This window comes from Phragmites australis, chromosome 2 (genome assembly GCF_958298935.1).
Source record: "Phragmites australis chromosome 2, lpPhrAust1.1, whole genome shotgun sequence".
NCBI lineage: Eukaryota > Viridiplantae > Streptophyta > Magnoliopsida > Poales > Poaceae > Phragmites > Phragmites australis.
In genome coordinates, this window is record NC_084922.1 from 19023345 (window position 1) to 19029869 (window position 6525).

Here is a 6525-nt window from a genome sequence, read left to right on the forward strand (position 1 = left end):
CTCTGATGATGCCCTTGAAGTGAAGAAAAAGTAGTGGTTCACTCTACACTTTGCTCTAGAAGAGGAGATACGAAGGAGGCTCAACCTTGAGGCCACCCTCGAGATGGAGCAAGGGAGTGTGCTTGAATATGCTGCAGCCCTTGAGCTTGAGAAAGCGAAGCAAGAAAAGCTGACCCCCTCCTTCGATTGGGAGAAGGTGACATAAGAAAAACTCACCGCTGCCAGAAGAGGAGACACGAAGGAGACTCGACTTTGAGGCCACCCTCGAGATGGAGCAAGGGCTTGTGCTTGAATCTACTATGACCCTTGAGCTCGAGAACGTGAAGCAAGAAAAGCTTAACACTTCCTTCGATTGGGAGAAGGTGACACAAAAAAAACTCACTGCTGCCCTCGAGGAGGAGAAGGTGGCGCTCAAGCATCAGAAGACAAGTTGAGTTGTCTGATCACACAGACTGCTTGCTCCATTTCTGAGGCGATGTCTAAGCTATTCAGTGAGTTGGGATTTACTGAAACTCCCCGCTTTACAGCTAGGTATGAACTCCGAGGTGCCCTCAAGTGGATTAATTAGGCAACATCTTTCTTGAAGACTAGAGTGCATTGCTTTGGTGACTTCTGCACTGGGGTGTCTATGAAGGCAACCTTGGTTCCTCTAAGGATTATGGGTTGTTCTCATGTTGAGACCCTTAGCACGCCAGACTATGAGCTCCCAACAAGAGACACCTTGAAGTATGTAGGTCAAGGAATGAAAATATTGACTCGTGCATTCTTCAACAAGTATTGGTAGACTCGTGATTAATCTAAAGCCCTTGCTAGCACTCGAGATGTTGGTTCTAGCGCTTTGGCCTCAGCAGTGGACGAAACTAATGGAGCACGCTATGTTGATGCGTTGGAGGGGGCCAAGGTGCCAGAGTTAATATTGGCGGAGCCCAGGTGTGACTTTCTAACTATGGCTCTGCTAATATGTTTTATTAGGTCATAGGATAGGTTGTAGTCTAGGGCCTCTGCTCTGATTTTGTAAGGACTAGGATGTTTTGTTAGACTTTTGTAAGGCAAACTTTTGGTAATGGGATGACCCTTCGTTAGCTTTGCTTCTTATTTGTTCTCTCTGTATCTTTCAGCATTTTAAATGAACTACTGGACATGGTCCTCATCTTGTTTACATGCGAAAGAATACACTTTCATCGGGCCCCGGCCCAAAGAGGGTTGTTCTAGATGAAATTCCTCTAGCAATGGAGTACAAAGATCTCTACATGCACTGCTTGAAATGGAGAACAATTCTATGCTAGTATCCATAAGGGGAATTCAAAGACTATTATCGCTGGCGAAGGGCCACTCAGGATGCCTCTGACGTTCAAGCCTATGCGTTTTGGAGTACCTTTAATAGGTCGGTGTTAGAGGCTTCATGAGAATGTAGGGGAGCTTAACACTTTTTTGTGGCCGAGGTTCTCACCCCAAAAGAGGAGCCTATTGAAGAAAATGAGGTTGCGATGAACAAAGGCTTTACTATGACTTCTTCATCGGAGTCCCCTTTCTCTGGGAGCTCGTCTGATTGGGAAATAGATCTGGAAGCTCCTTTTGATGCGAGGAACGACCTTGCCTTTCAGTTAGCACATAGACGTGTAGGTATAAAGAGATTTTTTTCTCGTGATCTGGCCTCTTTGTGATGTTGTAATAATTTCTGTTAAATAATGTATTGTCAACAGGTTGGCAACCATTGTGTAATTTCATTTTCTTATGTTTGTTTCGAGCTATAAGCGTTCATAACACTTGGGTCCAATTAGTATTTTAGGAAAATACCGATCCCATGTAAAAATATCAAGCATACATTTGTGATGGGGGAGTTGTTGGACTTTAGCCACCTAGAAAACTTAGGCCCAGACAGATTATTGGAAGGATTGACCCCATTCGGGTGGTTATCAACCCTCCGCTTACCATGGGCGAATTCTTAGACTTCAGCCCTTCAGGACCCTTAGGTCTAGCTAGCTAATCGGAAGGACTGGCCCCAGTCGAGTGGGTGTTGACTCTCCAATTATCATGCGAGAGTCCTTAGACGTCAGCCTTCAGAACCCTTAGGTCCGATCGGCTTATCAGAAGGATCGATCCCATTTGAGTGGGTACTGAACCTCCAATTATCATGGGCTAGTCCTTAGACGTCAACCCTTCGGAACCCTTAGGTCTGGCTTATGAGAGGATCGAGCCCATTTGAGTGGGTATCGACCCTCCGATTATCATGGGCAAGTCCTTAGACATCAGCCCATTGGAGCTATTAGGTACAACCGGCTAATCGGAAGGATTGGCCCCATTCAAATGGGTATCAACCCTCCAATTATCATGGGTGAGTCCTTAGACTTCAGCCCTTCGTAGCTCTTAGGTCCGACCGGCTTATCCGAAGGATCGACCCCATTCGAGTCAATTATCATGGGCGGTCCTTCGACATCAACCCTTTGTAGCCCTTAGGTCCAGCCGGTTTATCAGAAGGACCGACCCCATTTGAGTGGGTATCGACCCTTCGATTATCATGGGTGAGTCCTTAGACATAACCCTTAGGGGAGCCCTCATACTGCTACCCTCTTTTGTTGTGGTTGTCCCTTAGGCATGAACCCTCCGGGGCCCTTGACCTCGTCTGGCTTTTAAAATGGCGCATCCTTGAACTTCGGCCATGGGTGATCACTTGGACTCTCAACTTTGACTATGCGAAGCAGAGATGCACATTCTTTTCTAGGGAATTAATTTCCATTCCTCTAGGGATTACATAAGGAGGATGCCTCATTAAAAACCTTGCACCCCAGAATGAGGCTTCCACTGCAAGGAAAAGAGTATAACTCTGAAGTTGCTTATATATTTTAAGAAAATAAAGGTTGTGACCAATTGAAACCTTGGTGGAACGCCTATGCTACTACGGCCCTTGGTCCTGAATGAGATCCACAAAATCCTTGATGTATTTCCTTGAGGAGGTCTTTTCCTTCAACCTTAGACACACACTGGAGTAATGGCACCCAGACTCCCCCTTTGTAGAGTATTCCATGAATGATCTGGTAATTTCGTACCCTGTAGGTGGTCTTTTTGGCTGCTACATCGTCTTTGGGCAATGCCTGCCTTCGCAGATATGCTACCAAAGGTTTCCGCCAATCTAGTTCTGTTATCACAGTGACGTTAATTCACCCTTCGTCCTATCCTACCATTGTGGACTTGAGGACTTCGAAGAAGACTACAGATGGTAATGGAGTGCCTTGAGCATCAGCCTTCGCAAGGGCATCTTCCTCCTGGTTCTCCCCCCTTGGTATGGACTTTAGCATGAAACCTACGAAATACTTCTACATTTTGACTACCATCTGGAAGTATCTGACTAGCTCTGGGTTCTTTGCTTGGTATGTCTTGTCCCCTTGGCTTGCCACCAACTATAAGTCCGTGTTTACTACGGCACTCTTCGCTCCTATGCCCATCTCCTTTCAAATACCTAAGAGAGCGGCCTCGTATTCCATGATATTGTTGGTGGCTTCAAAGCAAAGCCTAGAAGCATAGCACAACTTCGACCCTCTAGGCGATGTGATGACTGCTGTTGCTCCTGCACCGGAGAAGCCCTAGGACCCATCAGTATGTATGGTCCATATCTGATTAGGCTACGGTTCCTCCGACTCCTTCACTCCGAGTGTGAAAATCGGCGATGAAGTTAGCTAGTGTTTGCGATTTTATAGCTATGCAGGCTGCAAAGGTGACACAACAAAGAGAGTTCAGTTTCCCATTTGCTGATATGCCTGGTAGATTCGCTGTTAGAGAAGACCTCCCTGAGAGGGTATGATGTTAGAACCATGATAGGGTGAGCCGTGAAATATTGTTTGAGTTACCTAGAGGTCGTGACCACTGCATAAGCCATCTTCTCAACTTTGGAGTACTGCTCCATCGTGCCACTGAGCATTTTAGAGATGAAGTAAACTGGTACCTGCTGAAACCCTCCTTCATCCTTCTTTTCCTGCACTAAATAAGCACTCACTACCGATGGTGATGCAGCTACATAGAGTAGCAATCTGCTCCCTAGATCTAGATTGGCCAGGGTGGTAAACTTCACCAAATAGCTTTTTAGTGCTTCGAAGGCTCATTACTATTGATCCATCCATCTGAAGGGATCTGCCCCTCGAAGGATCTGAAGGAATTGCATGCTTTTTCCTGCAAATCTTGTGATGAAATGATTGAGCGAGGTTATTCCTCCCACCAAGCGTTGGGTGTCCTTGATCAACTTTGGAGGCTTCATATCGATGATGGCTTGAATTTTCTCCAGATTTTCTTCGATGCCTCTTCTGGATACTAAGCATCCTAACAATTGGCCTGAACGGATGCCAAAACACACTTTTCTGGGTTCAGCCTTAGACCTACCTTTCGAAGGTTGGCAATGTTCCTCGAGGTTGGCCCCATGACCCCCTTCGCATTTTCTTTGAACAACATTGCCACCCACATATGTGGCTACATTGTGGTCCAGTTGTGCTTGGAGTACTTTGCTTACTAGCCTTGAGAAGGTGGCCCCTACATCGCGTAAGCCAAAGGGCATCTGAACGTAGCAATAGGTTCCTGAGGATGTGATGAAGCTATTTTTTGCCTCGACTTCTTCGGCCATCCAGACTTGATGATATACCGAGTAAGCGTTGAGAAAGCTCGTGAGCTCTAATCTAGCAGTGGCATCAACCAGTTCGTCAATTTTGGTAAACAGGAAGTCATCCTTTGGGCACGCCTTGTTTAGATCTGTGAAATCAACGCACATGCACCATTTGCCATTGTGCTTCTTTACTAAAACATGGTTCACTGGCCATTTCGGGTGCATGACATCAAGAATCACCCCTGCCTCTAGTAGATTCTTTACTTCCTCCTTCGTAGCACCCTGGCGATCAGCGGACATCTTTTGAAGCTTCTGTTTTCTTGCTTTTATTCCCAGGGTGACATTTAGGTGGTGCTCTATCAGCACTCTTGGGACTCCCAGGAGATCCTTCGGTGACCATGTGAATATGTCTTCATTGGCCTGAAGGATAGCTAGTAACTCAGGCTCTTATTCATGTGGTATCTCCGTGCATATCCGTACACATTTATCCTCGTCTTCTGAGCATAATAGGATCTTCTTGATGTAGCCTTCGGGCTTGGCTCTTGGTGGCATGCTATCTTGCACCTTCACATCCATCTTAGACAGTATGTGCACCTTCCCCTGACCTAGGGTGTAGCCATGTTCTATCTGGCGGGCTGTGCTCTGATCTTCCCAGACATATATGACACCCTCTGGGCTAGGCATCTTGATGCACATGTAGTCGTGATGCACCACTACGTCGAACTTGGACATCACTCCTCTTCCAAAAATGACATTGTACTGGTAAGGAACATCGACCACATCAAATAGGATATATTCTATTCGAAGTCCTCCCATTTCACTAAAAGATATTGTGAGTGATACCCTTCCCAGAGCTTCAATGGGCATCCCCCCGAAACCTTGCAACGAGGTTCCCACCGACCACATACGACTTTTGGGAATTCCCATCTGATTGAATGCCTATGCGAACAGGAGATCAGCGGAACTTACTCCGCCAACCAGGACCTAGTATATCTCCATGTCGGACACCTCTATAGAAATGACAAAGGCATCCGTATGTTGATAATCATGGACTTGGAGATCCTCCTGTGAAAAGGTTATCGACTGGTGCGACCACCGAGACCTGGCCATTGGGGAACCTGTTCCCACATGATTGACTCTGTGCATGTATTCCCTTTGCTGCCTCTTGGACTCAAAGTCATAGCTGGCACCCCTGCAGGTGGCCATTATCACACTACGAGGCCCCTCCACATTCTGAACGGACCTTGCTCTAGCTAGAGGGGCTTCAATAGCCATTCTCAACAGAACGGCAATAGCTACGGCATCTGCGACTGATGTACAAGAGGGGCTCCGATCTATGATGTGGGTAATAGGGTGAGTGGGTGTATGCAAGAGTTGGCCCAAAACCGGGCCCACCCCTCATTTCCACATGGTGCACTATCCGATGATCATGTGAAGACCCTAAACTGAAAGGCCTGAACGACTGTTGGTTTAGCCCTTCCATTAGGGTCACGAGATGAGGACACAGCTTGGTTGTGTGACCCACATCTTCGCCATGTATTGCATAGTACAGTGGCCTAGGTTAACCCCTCGTCGAGCCTCCACCTCTCTGCTGGCTTCTATCAAAGCTCTCCTCAATGTTGTGCACCCCTCACTTATGGCGCCTTGGCTAGTGTAACACCCTGAATTTTAGCATATAAAAATATAGCAAAATTTGCTCCAAATTAAAACTTTTTCTAATTATTAAACTAGTATAAAATCAAGGAAGTATATATTTGATGTATATATACTTGTATGTATATATTCAAATATATTATTTTGGATTAAGTATTCCAGAAAGCACCAAGTTAAATTCTAAATTAATAGTTGCATTGAATTGATCATATGCATTTTGGTTTATTGCTTCTTATGGTTCTTTGCGTAGCAATTCGAATTGAATGCTTCTTAGTTCGAATCTA